General features: G+C 45.7%; 1 protein-coding gene across 7 annotated transcripts in view; it reads right to left on the bottom strand.

The window, feature by feature from the left end:
• Positions 1-23,027, bottom strand: part of PALM2AKAP2 (PALM2 and AKAP2 fusion) — a 403,573-nt gene that overhangs the window by 180,141 nt on the left and 200,405 nt on the right. The window contains exon 1 of one of the 7 annotated variants that reach the window (XM_027769409.1): positions 10,361-10,551. The exons of the other annotated variants lie outside the window; for them this stretch is intronic. The gene's annotated coding sequence lies outside the window, so the exon portion shown is untranslated. Of the gene's footprint in view, positions 1-10,360; positions 10,552-23,027 lie in introns of those variants that run through there. 7 annotated transcript variants of the gene reach the window in all.

Below are 23,027 nucleotides of genomic sequence, written 5' to 3'. Positions count from 1 at the left end.
TTTTTTTTTTTTTTTTTTTTTTTTTTTTTTTTTTTTGAGAGGTTTTTGCTATAGGGCGCGTGCGCTCACCAGACAGGCAGAGAGAGACAAAGAGATAAAAAGCGAGAAATCATCCCCCGGGGGGATGGCCACGCTGCAATCCCTTCTCCTCCATTCTCCTTTCGGGATCTTGGGCACGCACGCACACGCGCCTGGCGTGAGTTTAAGCCACCGGGTCCGGGACTCAAATCGCGGTTGACTACGTGGGAGTCCAGCGACATAGCCATTACGGTAACTGCTGGTCCCCCTTCCAGCCTTCTTAACCACTCTGTCTATTCTCTTCCTCATCACAGCCCGGCCTCAGCCCCCATCAGCCCACTGCCTTAGACCCAGCCCTGGAACCATGAGGAAATCTGGAGCCCAGAATTGCATGTCTCAATGCGAGAACCAAGGATTTGAAATGGAAAAGAATTTGCCAGCATCTCACAGACAGTAGCTGCTAAGTTGGGACTGAATGAGATAAGAATGCCTTATACGTATAAGAATGCACTTCCTAGACTTAGGTTCTTCTGGCACAAATGAGAGCAACTCCACTTTATAGATCAAAGATTGGCTCACTGTGACACCATGTTGCTCAATGCCAATAGAAAGAACGGGGTTAGGTCTGTGCCTCACCTGCTTGAGCTCTCTTCCTCACTCCCTCACGCAAGTCTCTACACAGACGGCCTTACAACTGGAATTGGTCAGCTAGGTATCTTACTTTTAATTGCCTTTGGCTCTAAGTAATCCTGTGGGTCTATAAAATCTCACTTAGTTCTTGGAGGAGTTCTCAGCAGGGTGGTCATTAAAAGTTAGCGGAACTTCAAAACAATGATTTGCCTTTAAACATTGGGCTTTGGGAAACCCCACCCCAGGATAAGCTGATGGGGCCTGCTTCCTCTGGATGGGAAGCCCTGCCCAGGGACTTGGAGGAGAAGGGCAGGATGTGACCCCACCCCAGTCCCTCCACTCCAGGTGGCGCTCATCCTTGTTTCTGGTCTTCAGCTTTCTTTCCCTTAGGATAGACGCAAGAGCCAGGCCCTAAGAAGCAACGCTGGCCAGAGGCGTAGCCCCCTCCCTTGACTCCTTTTCCTAAGGAGAGTTCATTGGGAAAGAGAAATGCCTATTTTCTGAACGACAAGCTATTTTCCATAAACTTATCCAAAGGCTGTTGAGCCTCCCCCGCCCCCAATCTCCCTGAATCAGAGAAGCCTATTTAGGTGCCTAGGATGAGTAGACGTTGGGGGAGCTCAACGATGCACAAATAAAAACTTCGATGTCTTACTAAGTGTGTCCCCATGCCTTCTCGACCCACGGCTCTCCCCACTAACACAGCTGCACTAATACCAGTAATACCAGCCAAAGTGCCCTGAGGATGGACGATGGGTCAAAGACTATGCCTTTTTATGTTTTATGTCCTTAAGTTCTCATACAACATGAGGCAGGTACTTGGCACGTGAGAAAACGGATACTTAAAAATGTTTAAACGATTGGAGTAGCAAGCACTGGAACCAGAATATTTAAATATTTAAATCCAAGCACTCTGACCTCAGAAGCTGTTTGCCTAACCAACACTTTACTACAACCCAAAACAATGCTTTTTTTTTTTTTTAGAGATGGGGAACATGAAATTTGAGGACACTGAAAAAAAAGGAGGTTCTCAGAAGAAGAGCTTTCTCTCCCAAAATTCCTGTTAAAGCTGATGTCTAAGCTTGCAATGTGCAGGTCAAAGAAAGGTTCTGAGGTGCAGTCACTAGGGAGAAGCACAGCCATGGCTGGCCCCAGACCCAACCCAGTGCAGTGCTGCAGACAATCCCTGAGGGCTGAAGGGGCTTTTCTAGGCAACTAGGATGGAGGCAGCTCTCCTTTCATTCAAAAAGAGTTCCAACACATGGTCCAGTGGGATCCCAGAACGACCTGGTTCTGTAGGGGGTAATCCAAGACGTTTGAAAAATAGGAGGGTTAAGAATAGGAAAACTCTGTCTTAGACATCCCATGAAGAGACCTGATGGGGCCTGCTGATGGGGCCTGCTTCCTCTGGATGGGAAGCCCTGCCCAGGGGCTTGGAGGAGGGCAGGATGTGACCCCACCCCAGTTCCCTCCACTCCAGGTGGCGCTCATCCTTGTTTCTGATCCAGGACAAACTTTCTGCTCATAGAAGAGGTGAAAATGTACAGCTCCTGGGACCAGCAGTTGGCGCAGTGGCTATGTCGCTGGACTTCCATGTTGTCAACCGTGGTTTGATTCCTGGACCCGGTGGGTTAAACTCACACTTTGTGGATGCCCAAGATACCAAGAGGAGAATGGAGGAGAAGAGATTGCAGTGTGGCCATCCCCCTGGGGGGGTGATGTCTCACATTCTGTCTCTCTGTCTCTCTGGGGAGTGCACACGCCTTATAGAAAAAACCTCTCTCTCTCAAAAAAAATGTATATATATACAAACATACATACATACAGCTCCTTGGGTTAGAAAAGAGTCTGCTGTTTCTACCCAAGCCTTTCCTTGCAAGTATGGATAAGAAGGAATGACAACGATGATGAGGAGGAGGATGATAGCTATCATTTCTTGAGTGCTCACTTTGTGCTCTTCATGGTGCTACATTTCACATATATTCTTTCATTAATTGTTAAAAACTCTCAGTGAAGAAAGTACTATTTTTATCCTTATTTTCCAGATTAAAAAAATGAGGCTTAAGAAGGTAAATAATTTGCCCAAGAACACACAGTAAGGAGCAGAACTGGCATTTATAGAAGGCTCTCCAACTCCAGTGCTCATACTGCAGTATGCTGTTTCTAATCACCTCTGCTAAAGTCCTGGTTGGGTTGGTAAGAAGGGGGACTAGCAGATGGAGTAATGGTTACGTTGCTGGACTCCTACATAGTCGACTGCAGTTCGAGTTCCAGACCCAGAGGCTTAAAACTCATGCTATGTGTGTGTGTGCGTGCATGTCCAAAATTCTGAGAGGAGAATGAAGGAGAAGGGATTGTGGTATGGTCATTCCCCCTTGGGGGAGGGGGTTGATTTCTCTCTTTCTACCTCTCTGTCTCTCTCTGTCTCTCTGACAAGTTCATGTACCTTATAGCCAAAATCTCTCTTAAAAAAAAAAAAAAGAAAGAAAGAGAATGGCAAGAAGGGTCCCCCCTCTTTTTTTTTTTTTTAGAGAGGTTTTTGTTGTAGGGTACGTGCAGTCACCAGAAAGACAGAGAAAGATAGAAAGCGAGAAATCACCCCCCAGGGGGGATGGCCACGCTGCAATCCCTTCTCCTCCATTCTCCCCTCGGGATCTTGGGCACTCACACACACGTGCCTGGCATGAGTTTAAGCCACTGGGTCTGGGACTTGAACCACGGTCGACTACATGGGAGTTCAGCGACATAGCCATTACGCTAACTGCTGGTCCTGGGACACCCCTCTTAAGATGGAAAATGTGTGTGCACATATGCACCTGCCTGCCACATGGATACTTATGTTCATACGCACACATGCACTCAGACACCTATGACACCTATATGCACGTTTGTGTGTGTACATGCAGACTCACACACACACGTGTGTAGCCTATACACACACTCACATGCACGTGCACATATATATGCATATTTGGGTATGAAGCTGCAACTGTTTTCTCCTATGATGGCATGCTCAAGGGTCTTGGACCTTCCTTAAGGGAAAAAAGAGTCTCTGTCATAGCATCGCATCTGAGACTGGGTCAGAAAACTGGCTGTTTCATTTGCTTTATTCTCAAAGGCACATTTTAAGCATCCTTTTGTCTATGAAGAGGAAGCAGACTCTAACTGCAGGAAGAAAAAGCACAAAAAAAAAGGATCTTGTTGCCTTGTTCAGAATGGGTTTGACAAGATTCTTGAGGCCCAAACTAATTTTGAAAATGGTTTGTTTTGGGTGGTCTGAGGTAGTTCTCAGAAATTAAGGCCTTTTTATGCAATGACATTACTGACAGCAAACACAAGGATCTGTTCAAGATCCCTACACAGAGGTTGGAGAACTAGCAGTTTGCAATGTGGTTTACTCTCAGTTTTGTTTTGCAAATATTGCTATTCAGTGAGACCCCCTCCCAAGGCCCATGGTATAGTTTAAACATATCCCTTCCAAATTCATGTAATGAAATTGGACTGTGAAGGGACTAACTTAATCTTACTATGGGATTAAGAGATGAGGCCTTAGACTAGCAGGTGGCATGGTGGTTAAGGCACTGGATTCCCACACAGCGGACTGTGGTTCAAGTCCCAGACCTGGCAGCTTACTTTCTTTCTCTCTCTCTGGTGAGCACACTTGCAATTTAAAAAATAATAATAAATAAAATAAAATGAATAATTCTTCAAATCAAAAAGGAGACAAGGCTGTTGAGAGGTGATTATGATTAAGGTAATCAGTGTGGAGCCCCCACGATTGAATGCTGGTACATTTATAAGGAGAGGAACTGAGACAGACAGGAGAGACAGACAGAGACATGCTCTGCTCTTGCTCTGTCTCACTGCCTGATGCTCTGCACTGCCTTGGGACTCTGCAGGGAGTCTCCTTCAGCAAGAAGACCCCCACCAGATGTAGCACTTTGACCCTGGGCCTCCAAAATTATGAGCTAAATCAACCTCTTTTCTCCTACCTCATTTAATTTCCTATAGGGAGCATGTACTTGCTGGAGAGAGACAGAGAGAGAGAGAAAGAGGGAGAGAGGGAAATTGAGAAATCATCTCCAGCAGAGATGGTCAGGCTGCAATCTCTTCTCTGTCCTCCTCTTGGGATTTTGGGCACACGCACACATGTGCCCAGCATGTTTTCCAAACTGCTGGGTCCTGGACTCAAACCATACACTCAGCCATTTGGGATCCAGCTGTCTTAACCATGCTACCAGTTGACCCTAAACCCCTATTCTTTATAACCAGACTGGGGCATTTCTATTATTAACAATGTAACAGATTAAAATATTTTTTTGTTAAAGAATTATTTTATTTAACTTTATTTATTTATTTACTTATTAAAACAGCAGGTGGTGAGAGGGGCATATTGAGAGTCTCTGGCTCCTTAAAAAAATAACCTCCCTGTTGGTATGCTGTGAGTTTCCCTCTCTTGCTGTGTCCAGGGTGCCATGGACCAAAGGCACATGGAGAGCACAGCCCTTGAAGACACAAGAAGTCGGGTCCTGCAGGGCCTTTCTCATCTATTTCAATCAGTTTTTCTGTCATCAACAAGACAGAACAGAGGTTTATTTAATGGTTTTGGAGGTCCACGTTCCAAGGGCCAAATATGGTTAGAGAGTCCTGGGGCAGCGAAAGGCAAGAGCAGGCATCAGCCTGACTCTCTCTCTCTTTCTGCTCTCTCTCTGTCTGTCTCTCTCTCTATTAGGTCGTTGGGAAAGTCATGATGTATTTTTTTGTTTTTCTATGCAAAAATGAGTCATTGCTTTCCCGATGACCCGATATGTAATGTTGAAATTAAGAAATAAATACTTCTATGGGCGAGTGAGACAGATAGCTCCCCCACGGTGTCCTGACATTGAGATCCATCCCTAGCATCAGCCCACCCCGGACCATGGGGACAAGCAAGCCAGGCCCACTCAGGGAGGCCTCAGGACACTCACTCAGAAGCTCCCCATGTGGGCCAGCCTTGTACAGCGTGGTGTTTTACTGCTGCACCCTCAGTCAGTCCCTCGTTCTCTCTTCTTATACACCTGCCAGGATTCAATCACAGGGCCTCACCTTGACTGCTTTCATCTTAATTTCCTCCCAAAGGCCCTGACTTTCAACATCATATTCAGAGTAGGGTTTTTTCCCTTTTAATTCCTTCATGATACAACCAAATTTGAGCATATGAATTTGGGGGCTACATATTCAAACTACAACACTACCTGATCCCTATTCTCGACACCCACTGCGAGTGTACACTCTGAGGTGGCCGACTCAGATCTGTCTTCCATACCATCACCGTTATTATTTTTCAGACATGTAATTGGTTGCATCACTCCCTACCTCCATGCGTCCCCTGTGTTTCTGTTGTGTGCTAGGTGTGACACTCAGGCTGGGGGAAACTCAGACGGAAAGCTTTGGCCTTGTCCTCGGAGAGGAGCCAGCAGTCTGGGAGGTAATTTTCTCTCTGGGCAATCTGATTTCTGGCACTGTTTCTGCCTCTACCTTTCATCACTGTATATGAGGCCTTCCCCAGGGAGGTGGCTAGGATCTTACATTTCTGCCCTCAAGATTGGGGCAACACCTGAGCTTCCTCTCCTGCCTCTAAGAGGGAGGGGAGGTGACTATGGAGCTGTGTGGTGGTGTGAGGTGACCTGCAGGAGCTCAGCCAGCCATTCAGAAAACCCACCTGGAATGAAAGTAGAAGAGTTTCGAAAAGAATAATTTAAAAAGTACTGCCTTCAAAGTTCAGGTAGGGCCTTAGGGTAATCACCCCAGAAGTTATAAACCGCAGTCCTTCTGGCTTACAGACACTCGGAGGTCTTTTGCTGTGGCAGCTCTAGCAAAGAACACTCCTGGGAGCCATAGGTCAGGCCATAAAACGGGAGGGCTCCAGACTCCTAGCTGATGGCTGTGGGGCAGAAGTCAACTTTTAGAACTTGCTCTATGGCAGGGCTGCAGGTGAGCCTCCCATCAAAGGGAGAAGGGAAACTCAGGAGGGAGCACCACTCAGCATCTGGGAGGAGAGGGCATGGCCAGGAGAGTCTTGGTAAGTGTTGGGAGCCGATGCCCAAAGCCCGTGGGGTTGGCTGGCAGAGGGAAGTCAGTGCAGCAGGGAACACAGAGAAGGCCTGAGCAAGAGCAGCGATGGAGGAGGGGAACGCAGAGGTGGTTGGGATGGAGTCCAGAGACAGGGCCCAAGCCGTGGCTGGGCTGCCAAAGGCACTCTGTAGGCTATTTTTGTGTGGGGAGGTTGGTTTAAAGGGAACTGCCGTGTGGGGTAAATGTACTGAAGGCACCAGGACAAAAGGCACCAGTCGATTTTTACATTGTTTTATGACTCCGTGTATTTTTTAGTTCAAGAATGTTTGTGAGATTGGGACAGCAGTTAGCGTAATGGCTATGTTGCTGGACTCTCATGTAGTTGACCACGGTTGGAGTCCCGGACCCGGTGGCTTAAACTCACGCCGGGCACGTGTGCGTGCGTGCCCAAGATCCCAAGAGGAGAATGGAGGAGAAAGGATTGCAGCGTGGCCATTCCCCTGGGGGATAATTTCTCGCTTTCTGTCTCTCTGTTTCTCTCTGTCTTTCTGGTGAGCGACATGCCCGATAGCAAAAAAGCCTCTCCAAAAAAAAAAAAAAAAAAGAGTGTTTGTGAGATTGGAAACAAACAAACCTGATGCTTCTCAACTTTAAAAACTGTCTGGGAGTTTAGCTTGCCCATGACAGCAGTCTGGGAGCTAAAACACAAACACTGTTCGACTAGCCTCTGGGGATGCTATCCACAACTCAGCGGCAGAGGATTTCCGTCCCGTCCCACGGCCTGCACTGCCACGTGCAAATGCATCTCTCTCTTCTGGACACAGATGCAAACTCTTAAAGCACCCACAACTCAGAGTGACACAGGATCACTCTGGCGATTTGACACATGGTGGTGGTGGGGAGTGTGTTAATGCGATCTCCTCCCTTCACCAGCTACAGGACTGGCTTTGGCAGCTCCATTTCTCTCTCCTGCCCTTTACGGATAGTTCAGCTTCTGCCAGCCCAGGAGCTAGGCATTCGGAATACAGGATTGGGAGAGTAAGTAGGGAGAGGGGCAGGAGAGGCAGGAGGAATGGGGTGGGGGGAAAACAGATGCTGAGCTGCCTAGATTTGAGAGAGCGAGAGAGAGAGACAGGGACAGATGGAGAAAGACAGGGAGAAAGGCAGGAAAAGAGGACGAGAGGGGAGGAGGAGGCTGAGGCAGAGTTAGGAAGAGGGAGCTGGGACAGAGAGAGCAGCGGTTTGGGAAGGAATCCCAGTGGGTCGTGATTGCTTTGGCCTCTGGTCTCCCCAACACTGATCCCTTTATTGGGTAACCAGACCCCATCCCTCCTCCATTTCTAGTCCCCGTGCCTCACACAGTGCTGCCTCTACTCCTCAGCTTCCATCCTCAGGAGGTGAGCAGAGTCCCCCAGATAAGCTTAAGGATAAGCATGTGACAAACACCAGTGCCAGAGCTGGCCCAATGCCAGCCAGCCCGGAGACTTCCCTTAGAATGCTAGAAAAGCAGAACTTTTTTCAATGAGGTTGCTAAACTGATGAGATTTAAGCCCGGGGGTACTGGTGGTCACCATATGGAAAGAGGTTTCCTGAGAAAGAGGCCAGCAAGCCGAGAAAGGAGTCCACGCCAAGAGCATGACTCCTGCACTTTGCAATTCCACAAGAGAAGAGAACTTTTTCTTTTTTAAAGCTGTAATACTTCAAATTAGGATTCTGTCATGCACGACCAATGAAAAACTGACTAAAACAAAGAGCCTCCAAGGGGAGCACTACAGGGGGCAGGAAGAGGGATCTCCACTGATGTGCTTAATGGACACATGAACTTAATGGATGCTCAGTTCATGCATGAACCGCGAAAGAGATCTGGAAGCTGCACTGTCTTTCTGTGTCTTCCTGAGTCTCTTTTTCTCTTTCTGTCCCTGTCTCTGTCTCTCGCTCTCAAATCTAGGCAGCTTAAGTATCATTAGCCTGGGCCCTAATATTTCCCCCCTTCCTTTTTCCTTCTGCCTCTCCAGCTTGTCTCTTTCGTACTTATTTGATGCCTGGTGACATTTCCCAAGATAGGAGGAAGCGTGGTCCCTGGATTTAGTAGAGCTATTTACAACAGGACCCATGGGCTTAGGAAATGCCATGGTCAGAGGCGATGCTGGGGTCTGTTAATGCAATAGAGAGAATCAGTGTTGGGGAGCCCAGTGGCCAAAACAATTACGCCCACTGGGATTGCGTCCCTCAAACTGCTGTTCTCTCTCTCTCTCTCTCTCTCTCCTCTCCTCTTCTCTCCTTTCCTCTCTACCTCTCACTCTGTCTCTGTCTCCTCCTCCTTTTCTCTCTTCTCCCTCATTGTCCCCTCCTTATCCTTCATCCATTTTTCTCCATTTCTCTGTTTCTGTCTCTGTCTTTCTCAAGTCATCTAATGGTATTCTTTATTTGCTACTTAAAAATCTCTTTAAGCATCTTGAAAAACCCTGATTCTGTCTGCACACTTCCAGGGATAAGGCGCTCACTCCCATAGAGGTAGTTTGTTATGGGCTGAACTGTGTCCCTCCAAAAACATAGCGGAAGCCCTGAACCCCAGTACCTCAGAACACGACCTTGTTGGGAAATAGGGTCGGGTAGGTATAACCAGGTTAAGATGAGATCATTAGCCCGGGCCCTAATCTAATATGACTCGTGTCCTTACAAAGGGAGAGACAGACACCCTGGGAAGATGGCCATGTGAGGACAGAGGCAGAGATTCTAGTTAGGTCGCCACAAGCTCTCTCTCCTCTCCTCTTCTCTCCTTTCCTCTCTACCTCTCACTCTGTCTCTGTCTCCTCCTCCTTTTCTCTCTTCTCCCTCATTGTCCCCTCCTTATCCTTCATCCATTTTTCTCCATTTCTCTGTTTCTGTCTCTGTCTTTCTCAAGTCATCTAATGGTATTCTTTATTTGCTACTTAAAAATCTCTTTAAGCATCTTGAAAAACCCTGATTCTGTCTGCACACTTCCAGGGATAAGGCGCTCACTCCCATAGAGGTAGTTTGTTATGGGCTGAACTGTGTCCCTCCAAAAACATAGCGGAAGCCCTGAACCCCAGTACCTCAGAACACGACCTTGTTGGGAAATAGGGTCGGGTAGGTATAACCAGGTTAAGATGAGATCATTAGCCCGGGCCCTAATCTAATATGACTCGTGTCCTTACAAAGGGAGAGACAGACACCCTGGGAAGATGGCCATGTGAGGACAGAGGCAGAGATTCTAGTTAGGTCGCCACAAGCCAAGCAAGGCTTAGGGGACCACAAGCTGAGAGGGACCAGCAAAGATCTACCTCCAGGGACTTCAGAGAGCACACAGCCCAGATAACACTTTGATTTGGACTTCTATCCCAAACTATGAACGAATAAAATTCAACCTGGAAACAAAAAGAGAAAAAGTAAAGAAAAAGAAAAAGGGTTATTTTAGGCCTCCCAGTTTGCAGTATTTTCTGATGGCAGCCCTAGGAAACTAACACAGAGCCCATTCCATCTTTAGCAAGGTTCATGTCAGAATGTACTTCTTGGCGTTAAGCTAAAATTTAACCGTATACAGCTACTCGTCCTAACATGGCCTGCTGGAGCCCAACACATGTTTCTTCCTCTCCAAAACAGCCTTCAAGCATTCCACGCTGCCATGATGACCCACCTGAGAAGGCTCTTCACTGCTGATCCTAGGTCATCACCATCCTTGCCCCTTAAGCCCTGGTCTTCAGCCAGACAGCCATTATTTCTTCAGGGGCCACCAGAGCTGCACTGTACAAGGTACCCTCAGCATCTTCTTCAAAACATGAGCCAACAAGGCTTTGGGACAGACTGCAACCCAGCTGTTCCCTCAGAGATTCTTCCAAAGTGAAACCATTTCATTTATAACGTTAAACAAATATGGTGATCGCTAAGATAATGAGGAAGTTACAAGAAGCAGCAAAACTGAGACACAGAGAGAAGGTTGTCAAAGGCAGTATTTAAAAATGAGCCCTGCTCCTTTCGCAACCAGGAATCCAAGGGCACTCCTCTCTGAGCCAGTCCCACCCTCAGCCAGCTGCTTCCAGGCCCCCACCGTGAAAAGCAGAGGGAAGGAATGAAAGCTTCAGGGAGCCCACAGCCTTGAACCTTTACTTGGAGAAAGTCCCCGCTGGCCAAAGATATAATCCGACATTAGTTGAAAACAAATTACTCAGCACTGAGGGAGAATTGGGAAAATGCGGAGAAAGCCTCTCAACATCAACATCTCAATTATTTTCCAAGAGTAAAACGATTACCGCAGAAATACAGGACTCGGGGCTCCTGCAGATTTCACGGGGAGCAAAGGCAAGGCGTCCTGACTCCGATCTACACTCCCACACCCAAATACTGGCCTCGGGCTGAGGCCTGGTGGGGGACAGCCAAGCTGCCTTTGTTCTGTTCAGCCAGGGCTTTTCACTTTTGCTTTGATGGTGCATTACGTTTTGGTGCCAGTTGAAAGGCGGCTCTTGGAGCGAGGTCTAAGAATCTGAAGAACTGGTGCCAGACTCTAGCGTAGGGCCCACCTTCAGGCTGGGTGAACCCCTGGGGTACGCTCCCATGCAGTCACTTATGGAAAGTGCTCTGACAACACCATATGTGGTGCATACTGTGTCACCAGCTTGCGCCAGCACACCAAAGGGCAGGCCACTGCTTCATAGGGACTTCTAGCTTACCGTAAAGAATCAGTGAATTAAACAATGGTAATCTAAGGATTTTGCTTGCCCCAAATTCTTTCCAACCTGCTTTAAGAATTTAAGAGACAGGGGCCAGCAGATGGTGTAGTTAAGGTGCCAGATTCCCTCATAGCTGATGATGGTTCAAGTCCTAGACCTGGCAGCCTGAAACTCACGCCAGGTATGCGTGTGTGTGTGTGCTCAAAATCCTGAGAGGAGAAGGGACTGTGGTGTGGCCATCCCCCCTGGGAGGTGATGTCTCGCTTTCCCCTTCTCCATCTCATTCTATCTCTCTGGCTAGTGCACATGCCCTATAGCAAAAATCTCTCCAAAGGAAAAAAACATTTAAGAGACAACCATATTTTCCTCCTTTAGTGGATATTTAGAAAAATGATTTGATTCTATTTTTTTCTTTTATCGTCAGAGGGTGTGTACACTCACCAGAGAAAGAGAAAGCACTCTTCACTGGGGTGTGGTCATGGTGAAATCCTTTTCCTTCATTTCTCCATCACATCAGGATTTGGAGCATGCACACATACCTTCCCAGTGTGTTTTTCAAGTCACCAGGGCTAGGATTCGAACTGTGACCAGCCATGTGAGATTCAGTTCCCCATGCACAAGCTTAAATACTATACTATAAGGTTGGCCCAAAAAACAATCCTTAACCAAAGTGGAAGTTCCATATTTAGATTAGGATGGGAATATTAGGAGATAAATTGAGCTACATGCCCATGTGGCTGGTGGTGAAGGAGGCAGTAGCCTAGGACAATTTACAACTTACATGGGACAAGAAAGGGTGGACCAGTTTGACCGATAAGAGAAGCCCGCAGGGTTTCTTGGGGTAGCTGTCCACACGGCCAGCTGGGACTAGGGTACTGGGGAGCTTCAATGCCCTTCGCTCTCGTTATTCTTGAGAGCAGTAAGAGCCTCGAGAAGAGTCTGTTACCAAAGCTAAGAATGTATAGAAGACAACCTGTTTGGACTAGTAAATATGAGAGAAAGCAAGCTTTCTGTTGCTGTTTTGGGGTAAAATCCTCCGCTCTGAAGAATGTGTGTATTTAAGACAAACGGAATTGGAAAGGTGGTGGGGGCCCGATTACAAAGGGGGCAACAGCAGGAAACAGGACTTAGCAGCCTGGCTAAGAAAGAGGGACTTCCGAGTGGCAGTGAGGGCAACCAGAAAGAAGCGAGGCGACGACCTGAGCGTCCTCCGAGTCGGAGAAAATCTGTGAGGAGCTGCACGTAGATGGCCTCAGCTGCCGTCCTTCCCGTCACTGGGGCAGGACAGCACAACTTTATGTTCAGACGAAGGGGGGTAGGGAGGGTCTGCTGAGAGGGCACTTGGCAGATTACCAAAGGGGTGTACTTTTGACTCCAGAGTTAATCTGACCTTTAATCTCAAACCACTTAAACTTCTTGACCTCTCAACACCCTCCCCTTTACCTGCTTGCTTTCCTTTTCCTTCTCTCTCATTCTTTCTTTTCCTTACTAAACTAACATTTTATAAGGGAGAGGTCTTACTGACTTGATCTGGGCTGTGACTCAAAAACGCCCCTGCACAGTTACTATAAAACATTGGGTAGAATGGGGGCCAGCAAGTGGTGTGATGGTTAAGGAGCTGGACTCCCCCATAACTGACTGTGGTTCAAGTCTTGGGCCTGGAGGTTTAAAAATCATGCCAGGTACATTCATATCTGTGTGCCCCAAATCCCAGGAAGAGAATGGAGGAGGAAGGTTGAGACGTAGCTATTCCCCTTGGGGGTGATTTCTGACTTTCCCTCTCACTATTTCTCTCTGTCTCTCCTGTGAATGCACATACCCCATGGCAAAAACCTTAAAAAAAGAGAAAGGGTAGAATAGACTTTTCAAATTCGTGGACGTAAGACACTAAAGTAAATGAAAATAGGCTCTTCTTTTTGCATTTTTTAATATTTGGATATCTTTCCATTAAGTAGGAAAGGTTTTTTTTGTTATTTTATTTAACTTCATTTATTCATTTATTTATTTCAATTTGACCAGAGAGGGATAGAGTGAGAGAGAGAGAAAACAAGTCGCCAAGTCCAGGACTCAAACCTTGTCGGCCATGCGGGAGTCCAGCACCCTTAATTGCCAAGCCACCTGCCAGCCCCAAAATAGGCTCTTCTTAAAGAGATTTCATACACCTTGGTGATCAAAACAGAAACATAAATTTAAAAAGTATTTCGGGACCAGCAGATGGCATAATGGTTACATTGCTGGACTCCCTTGTTGTCAACTGTGGTTTGAGTCCCAGACCTGGCAGCTCAAAACTCACACCAGGCAAGTGTGTGTGCATGCCCAAAATCCTGAGAAGAGAATAGAGGAGAAGGTATTGCACCCCTAGGTAGGGGTGATGTCTTGCTTTCTGTCTCTCTGCCTCTCTCCGTCTCTCTGGAGAGTGCATGAGCCCTATAGCAAAAATTTCTCTAAAAACAAACAAACTAAAAAAACCCTAAGTATTTTTCTACAGATATATCCTTCAAATTTATGATAAGCAAGAACTATGGAAACTTAGCTTTGTTAGGGAATAAGCACATTTAGGTTGAAGGTTGGTACAACAAAGAGGTTTTGCCTTGGGGATAATAATCTAGAGTATACACGAGGGGAGTGTGGCAGGCACTTGTTCTGTAGGCCAGAACCTGCCTGTTTTGTCCAGGTAAGGTTCTTTGCACCTCATAACCATGTGCTTTGCTAATGAATCATAGATAGCTTAGGCCCCTTGCCAGTGACTAGTCTAGGAAAGGCACTGGCCAATGAGTCATTAAATAAAAAACAAGCAAAAGCCTAATAATGGGACTTAGAGATAGGCTTCCTTATTCATTAAAAGAGATACAGATGAGAACCCTTCTTTCTCTTCTCCCATCAAACACTGTCACATCAGTGAGGGCTGGTGATACCTATGCTATGGCAGCCATTTTGTTACCATGAGGACAACTTTTTGATGACAGAGATGACTCCCTCAGGATGGCAGAACAGACACATGGGAGCAAGCTGGGTCCCTGAAGATGGCACTGCAGTGAAATCAAACGATTCCACAGCAGCCCCACTTCAGGAGTTCTTATTATGGCAATTATATCGCTTCTTTATTGTTTAAGTCAACTGAGATATGATTTTCTTTTACTTGTAGCAAAACTCATCCAAGAAATTATGAAATTGTCTGCCTTCTTTGACTTTATATGTCACTTTTGGAGATGACATATCAGAGTGAGGAACAAAGGATTAGAAATATGTTTATCTTAAGCTGAAAAATGCAGAGACACACGTATGAAAATCATATTATGAAAAAGAAAAACAGAACATAAAGGGCTGGTATATGATCCTGACAATGTAAATATTTATATGACTTCTACCAAAGATCACAGTAACACTTTATTATTGAATGTTCATTAGATTATGATTCTTTTCTTTTTAAATTTTATTCATCATCATTATTATTATTATTTTTTGTTTTGACCAGAGAGAAACAGAGACAGAGAGAGAGAGAGAGAGAGAGGAAAGTGAGAAAGCAAGCCACCAGATCAGGGACTCGAACCACGGTCGGCCATGTGGGAGTCCAGTGCACTTAATCACCATGCCAACTGCTGGCCCCATTAGATTATGTTTCTATACGTTACACTCAAGTTGAAATACTTATTGTATTCATTCAAAGCTTCTGCGAAAAGAAACAGCACCAGGCCCCAAAGATGAACTTTCGCACAAAATAAATGGCAGAGAAAATGTCTAGTGAGAAGGGAAATGCTCTTTAGGAAATGCTTCTAGAACTAGTCACTCCGGATCTGACTTGGTGCTTTCGCTGTGATGTAATTACCTGTTACAATAACCAAAATATATGAAATAATTTTTTTCAAAAAAAAATACCACATGCACAGACTTCAAAGAAGAAGATTTTTTTAAAGTGAGGAAAGAAGACCTAAGGGAACACAGTAGGAGAGAACGTCAACATTTCTTACACAATGAATTTCCGAAAATTTGTCACGCGCGCAGCCGGAGGCCTGTTTAAATTGGCACGAACACAAGGGAAATAGAAAATCCAAGTCAGAGGGGCTCAGAGGCGCTGAGACTTCAGACCAGCTGCACTGCCCGCCAATCGGAGACAAGGTTCGGGAGGGAAAATTGGGCATAAAGGAAACCGATTAAATTCCTATCAACCCCTTTGTCGGAGGTACTTATAACCCTTTATTCTCAGAATTCTTCTTTCCAGAGTCACCAATGAAACTCAGTGCTGTTATTCATAGTATTGACAGCTAAATTAAGACAGATCAGAAAATCAAGGCCAAGAACATTACTGTAAAATTGGAAGGTTCACTATGAACCATGGTCAAATAATTCAAGAAAACACATTTAATTACATTTAATCAACTATACTTTCCTTCTAAGCTTTCACACAGCTTTATGCCATTCAATTTCTCTAGTGTTGACTCAAGGAACACATTATACTAAGGCTTTATTAAATATTGGCTTTCTTTGTATTTTGAACAGCCTAAGGTCAATTGTTTGCAGGTCTGGATTTTGGTAGGGGGTCACATTTCTTTTGATGTTGATGAAGTGTTACCAGTTGGACCGAATTTAATGAGGTGAATGAGACATCAGATCAACTGGGAGGTGTGTGTGCAGCAGACTGGAAGAAAGCCCAGGGAATTTGATGAAATTCTAAATTGCATATTTTACATGAGAAAAAAAACCCTAAGCACGTTTCCTTTCATATCATAGCTAATGTTTAGTACAGGAATATTATACAGATGTGCCCTGCTTTCTAAAAGCTAATATATGAAATTTCTAAAATTATGAAGCATACTTAATTCTCAAAGGAGCCACCTGTATTGTCTTTAAATGCTCATTTTTTGTTTCATTTTAGTTTTTTTTTTTTTTTTTCTTTTTTAGAGGTTTTTGCCATAGGGTATGTGCACTTGCCAGAGAGAGAGAGACAGGGATGCTAAGAAGGAAAATGAGAAATTGCTCCTCAGGGAGGATAGCCATGCTATCCTCCTTCTCCTCCATTCTCCTCCTGGGATCTTTGTCATGCATGCACACGCAACCAGTGTGATTTTGAAGCCACCAGGTCTGGGACTCGAACCAGTCAGCCATGTGGGAGTCCAGCAACGTAACCACTACACTATCTGTTGGCCCCTTGCTTTTTGCCAACGGGCAGGTACACTTGCCAGAGAGAGACAGAGAGAGAAAATGAGAAATAACTCCCTCGGGGTGGGGGGGTGGCCTTGCTGTAATCTCTTCTGCTCCATTGTTCTCATGGGATTTTGGGGACTCATGCATACACACCTGGAGTGATTTTCAAACTGCTGGATCTAGGACTCAAAACACGGTTAGCCATGTAGAAGTCCAGCTCCTTAACCACTATGCCACCTGCTAGCCCCTAAAAAGTCAGTTCTTTGTTTTGTTTTCTAGGTTTTTCTATAGGGTGGCTGTGCTCACCTGAGAGACAGTGAGAGGGAAAATGAGAAATCACTCCCCTGAGGGGATGGTTCTGTCACAATCCCTTCTCTGCTCTTATCCTGGGATGTTGAGCATGCACACACACATGCCTGGCCTGAGTTTCAAGCCACCAGGTCCAGGATTCAAACCATTGTGGACCATGTGGGAGTTCAATGCCTTAACCACCATGCTACTTGATGACCCCAAATTCAGTTTTATATAAGAAGAAATATTTAATTTCCACAGACTTCACATACAAAGGGATTCTTCAGAAATACGTTTGTTTCTTAGAGATTCATTTAAGGAACTAGAGCTATATCTCACTATATTAATTTTAGTATCCTTGTATTATTATTATTTTTAAAGAATTATTTTTGTTAACCTTATTTATTTATTTATTTTTAATTTGACCAGAGAGGGAGAGAGGGAGGGAAGGAGGAAGGGAGGGAGAGAGAGAGAATGAGAGAGAGAGAGAGAGAGAGAGAGAGAAAGAAAGAAAGCTGCCAGGTCTAGGACTCAAACCGTGGTAGAACATGTGGGAGTTCAGTGCCCTTAACCACCACGCCACCTGCCGGCCCCCCTTGTAGTATTATTAAAATATATAGAACTGGGCCAGTTTGTGGTGTGGTGGTTAAAGTGTATGGATCCTGGGACCAGCAGAAGGCATCATGATTACATCACTGGATTCCCACGTAGTCGACTGAGGTTCAAGTCCTGGACCCAGCAACTTAAACTCACATTGGGTGCATGTGCATGTATACCCAAGATCCCAAAAGGAGAATGGAGGAGAAGGGATTGAAGCATGGCTATCCCCTCTGGGAAGTGACTTCTTGCTTTTGATTCTCTGTCTCTCTCTGTCTCTCCAGTGCGTACACTCACACTATAGCAAAAATCCCCCCCCCCAAATGAATGGATCCTACATGGTCAACTCCACAGTTTGAATCCTGGATCCCACAGCTTGGAAAAACACACCAGACGTGTGTATGTGTGTGTATGTGTGTGTGTGTGTGTGTGTGTGTGTGTGTGTGTGCCCCAAATCACCAAAAGTAGGAGAAATGGAGGAGAGGGGATTGTAGCATGACCATTCTCCGTAGGGGGATGCTTTCTCACTTTCTCTCTCAATATCTCTCTCCAGTTGTGGTAAGTATTGCTGTGTGCCACTGGAGCCATGTGAGAAGACCCTGAGTTCAGAACTTGGGTCACCCTGAACACGTTGGGCACCCCATGATCCTGGTTGGCTAAAGCACTGGAGGTGCTGGGAATCATGGTGTGTCACCACCCTGGATGTCAAGGGTACCTCTCTCTCTCTCTCAGGGAATAAAGTTTATTTAAATAAATAAATAAACTTTAACAACATATCCAGGCGCCAAATGGTGATGCAGTGGTAAAGATGCGACACTGTGAGGCTGACCCACAGGGTATGGGGGGCCCTTCCTGAATATGGAGGCCTGGTCATTTCATGATTCGGGGCTGGCTGAGGCCTGAACAGGATACACAGACCCAATGGGGGATGCTCTCCCACTATCTGTCTCACTCATGGAAGAAATATAATAAATAAAAATATGAGTGTGTGTAATTAAGGATCTCAAAGTCAATGGAGGAGTTAGATCTGAAAAATGGTCAAGACTGAGAAGAAGGAGGAAGTCCCATACATAAGGTGAAATTATTATTTTTTTATGAGAGGTTTTTGCTGTAGGGCCAGAAAAACAGAGAGAGACAGAGAGACAGAAAGTGAGAAATCACCCCCCGGGGGGTCGGCCACACCACAATCCCTTCTCCTCCATTCTCCTCTCGGGATCTTGGACACGCACACACACACGCCCCACGTGAGTTCAAGCCACCAGGTCCAGGACTCGAACCGTGGTTGACTACATGGGAGTCCAGCGATACAGCCATTACGCCAACTGCTGGTCCCCACAAGGTGAATTTTTAACATCCCATCAGAATTAGTTGTTCTAAACATTTCTCACCTCTTGATACTGAAAAAAAGACATTATTTACAGTGATTGATTCAATAATATCATACATATTTCTGGGCAAATAATTTCCTTGATGCCCCTAGGCATCTGGACTCACAATTTTACACTGAAATATCTTGTAGAGGATAGTCAAATCCAGGTAACCTAACTATCTGGCCTCAGAACAAACTCTGAGTTTCCCAGCAACAAGGAGTGTCTCCCAGACTAGCGGGCCCTGACTGTCGCACACTGTCCGACAGGTATCTACACGCACTGTCGGCCGCTGCTGAATTCCATGGGAAGATCAGAGCCCACATCACCCTGTCAGCCAAATGGGCAAAGTTAGAACTTGGAACAAAGGCTATCTATGAAAAGCTCTCTAGAATATCGTTTTTTTTTTTTTTTTTTTTTTTTTATATTTTAAAAAATCTCTTTAAAAATCTTTTTTTTTTTTTTTTTTTTTTTTTTTTCACTATAGGGCACGTGCGCTCGCCAGACAGACAGAGGGAGACATAGAGATAGAAAGCAAGAAATCACCCCCCAGGGGGGATGGTCACACCGCAATCCCTTCTCCTCCATTCTCCTCTCGGGATCTTGGGCACGCACGCACATGCGCCCAGCGTGAGTTTTAAGCCACCGGGTCCGGGACGCGAACCGCGGTCGACTACGTGGGAGTTGTAGCCATTACGCTAACTGCTGGTTCCCATCTCTAGAATATCTTGTTAAGTAAAAGAAAAAAAAAAGGAGGTTCAGAATACTGTATGTATACTATACTCTTTGTGTAAAAAGGGGAAATAAATAATAATATATTTTTGAATTTGATTATGTTTGTGTCAGAAACATTCATAAAGTATCAGTTAACAGTGGTTACTTTTACGGGTTATCGCAGGGGCGGGGGGGTAGAACCATGGATTCAGAATGAGACAACTCAATGTGTACCTTTTAATACCATTTTATTTTTTGTTTTTTGTTTAGTTTTTGTTTCATTTAGTTTTGCTATAGGGCATGTGTGCTCACCAGAGAGAGAGAGAGAGAGAGAGACAAAGACAGAGAGAACCGTAGGGAGAAGGAAAGAGAGAAATCACCTCCTAAGGGGGGTGGCCATGCTGCAATCCCCTCTCCTCCATTCTCCTCTCAGGATTTTGGGCACACATGCACATGTACACCGTGTGTTTTCTAAGCTGCTGGGTCTGGGACCTGAACCACAACGTCAACTGTGTGGGATCCAGAACCTTAACCACCATACACCACCAGTTGGCCCTCATTTTAATTTTGAATCACATGAATATATTATGGGGTTAAAAACCAATTCACTAAATAAGAAACAAACTTGGCAATGTTCTTTCCATACTGTAATATGTGATAATATTAATAAATAGTTAAAATAGCCTAAGCCTGGTTTTTCCAGTTTGTACGCTTTTTTGCATGCTGTTTTGCACACTGGTTACTTTGAGGGCTACTGAATTCAAGCTCAGGAATAGGTTCCTAGACTCAAAATGGCCATTCCCTATACACACCGGCCTTGGCCCATCTGTACTCCCCTTGTGGAATGTCCCCCATCTCAGTTCGATGTTAAGGAGAAGTTTGCTAGTTGTACTTATGTGTTAACGACTTATCAACATACCTGATCAGAATAGCTTTTGATTTTTTTTGACATCTTTCCAGAGGTTATGTGCACTTGCCAGAGAAAGAGAGAGAGAGAGAGAGAGAAAGGAACCCCCTACCACCACCACCACCACCACCACCACCAATGGGGACAGAGGATCTCTTCCCTGTGGATTTGGGGCACACACGCACACATGCCCACATGTGTGTGGCTGCCATGGCTGAGATGTGAACTGTGTGATTGGTCATGTGGGATCTGGTTCCCTTAACCAGCAGGCTGTGAGGCCAGCCCCCGAATATCTTTATTAAGGCTCTGTGGTCAATGGGGAACAGGCGGGCAGTTCAGTCAGACCTGGGCACTTCCGCCTGGTCTCATTCCCCTAGCCAGCTCCTGCCACCCAAAGCAGCTTGTTTCCCCACTCTGTCTCTGCTCTTTCCACCCTTCAAGTTCATCCCCGCAGCTCAGGTATGACTCATACCATCCCTCTATATCCTCCTATGGCATCCTGCACACCCCAGTAAACACTTAATACATTCTTGTTGGTTGGCTGGGTTTGAGGCACTTTTCCTGCTTTATATTCTAAGAGACTCTGAAAGGCAAGCAAAGATGAAGTTTGTGAAAGTCTAGAAGTAGAGCCAGAAAAGCCGAGTTTGGGTTGTGGGCTGGCCACAATAAGATCCTGCGTAAGTCTATCCTTCGTTTCCTCGTTTGCAAATGAATGAGAATGTATTAAGCACCTGCTCTATGACAGGCACATGCACTCGCCAGACAGACAGAGACAGAGAGACAGAAAGCGAGAAATCACCCCCCAGAGGGGATGGCCACGCCACGATCCCTTCTCCTCCATTCTCCTCTCGGGATCTTGGACACGCACGCACACGCGCCCAGCGTGAGTTTTAAGCCACCAGGTCTGGGACATGAACCACGGTCGACTACATGGGAGTCCAGCAACATAGCCATTACGCTAACTGCTGGTCCCGACAGGCACAATTTTACACACATCACGTATATGAAGTCTTCACTCTTAATAATCCTATGGGTACGATGCCATGCTTATTTTATAGAGAAGGAAACAAAGGCACAGAGTACATGGGAGGGCTTCAAAAGGCTCATGGAAATGTGTATTATGAAAAACCTCTGTACATGTGGTCAGCAGGTGTCACAGTGGTTGTGGGGCTGGACTTCCACGTGGCTGACTGCAGTTTGAGTCCTTTATCTGAAGGGTTGCTTTCTCACTTTCCCTTTCTCTCTCTCTGGTCAGATTTAAAAAAATTAATAATAACAACAAATAAATTAAATAAATAAATCATCTTTTAAACAAAAAATAAAGAAGCAAAAAAAGACCTATGTACAGATTAAAACCTTTTCTCATCAAAGATCTTGGACTTCCATTCTGTATTTCCATGATATATTTTCTGGTTTGTTTGTTTGCTATAGAACGTGGGTCTTTGCCAGAAAGAGAGAGAGAAAGAGAAAGAAATAAAGTGAGAAATTTCCCCCAGGGGGGAATGGCCATACCACAATCCCTTGTCTATTCTCCTCTTGAAATGTTGGGCGTGTGCCTGGCGTGTTTCTCAAGCCACTGGGTCTGGGACTGGAACCATACAGGAGGCTGTTTGGGATCCAGATGCCTTGATGGCCATGCTACTGGCTAGCCCTCCATGAACTTTTGTGAAGTCCCTTTATATAGTCAGCCAGAGCCTGAACTAACACTGGATCCTGAACAACTAGGTTTCTGGAGCTATACGTTTGTGCCTGTCAATGCAGTGAACCCATGTCTGGGAAAGTGCCTTGTACATTATAGAGATGGATACAGATGCTAGGTTGCTCCTGAGATGGCAGACATGAAAATGACTGCCTGGAATAACTGAGCTGCACGTGGCCGCTCCAACGCCTTGCAATGAGGCAGCTGGCGCTCCTGCAGTAAGAAGTACATGCGGAACCTAAAATGTACATTTCCAGGCTGAGTCCAGACCTTCTGGTTCAGTATGTCTGGAGGGAGGCCTAGGAGCTGCATTTTAATAGGCAGCCCAGACGGTCATAGGATTCATTTTGAAAAGCCTCATCATTGTTAAACCCCCAGGCATCCAGGAAACAAAGATAATAAAGACAGTGGCCCAAAAGGAACTCCTCAGAAGACAGGCCCGGAGAAATGTACTACTAATAGGAAAAGTACGAAGGTGGGGCCAGCTGGTGCTATGGTGGTTAAGGTGACTGGATTCCACATGGCTGACTGTGTGGTTCGAGTTCCAGACCTGGCAGCTTGAAAAACAAGCCAGGTACGTGTGTTTCCAAAACCCTGAGAGGAGAACGGAGGAGAAGGGATTGTGGTACGGCCATTTTCCCGGGCGGGGGGGGGCGGGAAGGGGACGCTTTCTCACTTTCCCCTCTCTGCGGTCTCTCTCCAGCAAGAACACATGATCTACAGGGACCAGCAGGTGGGGTGGTGGTTAAGGTATTGGACAATCCCACATGGCCGACCACAGTTTGAGTCTTAGACCTGGTGGCTTGCTTTCTCACTTTCCCTCTCTCTCTGTGTATGTGTCTCTTTCTGGTCAAATTAAAATAAATGAATGAATAAATAAAATTAAATGAATAATTCTTAAAAAAAAAAAAAATTCCCTA

The sequence above is a fragment of the Tupaia chinensis genome, unplaced genomic scaffold (genome assembly GCF_000334495.1).
Source record: "Tupaia chinensis unplaced genomic scaffold, TupChi_1.0 Scaffold000081_1, whole genome shotgun sequence".
In the NCBI taxonomy this organism is placed as follows: domain Eukaryota; kingdom Metazoa; phylum Chordata; class Mammalia; order Scandentia; family Tupaiidae; genus Tupaia; species Tupaia belangeri.
Note: the sequence above shows the minus strand (reverse complement) of the source record. Positions and strands in the feature narration are given on the sequence as shown.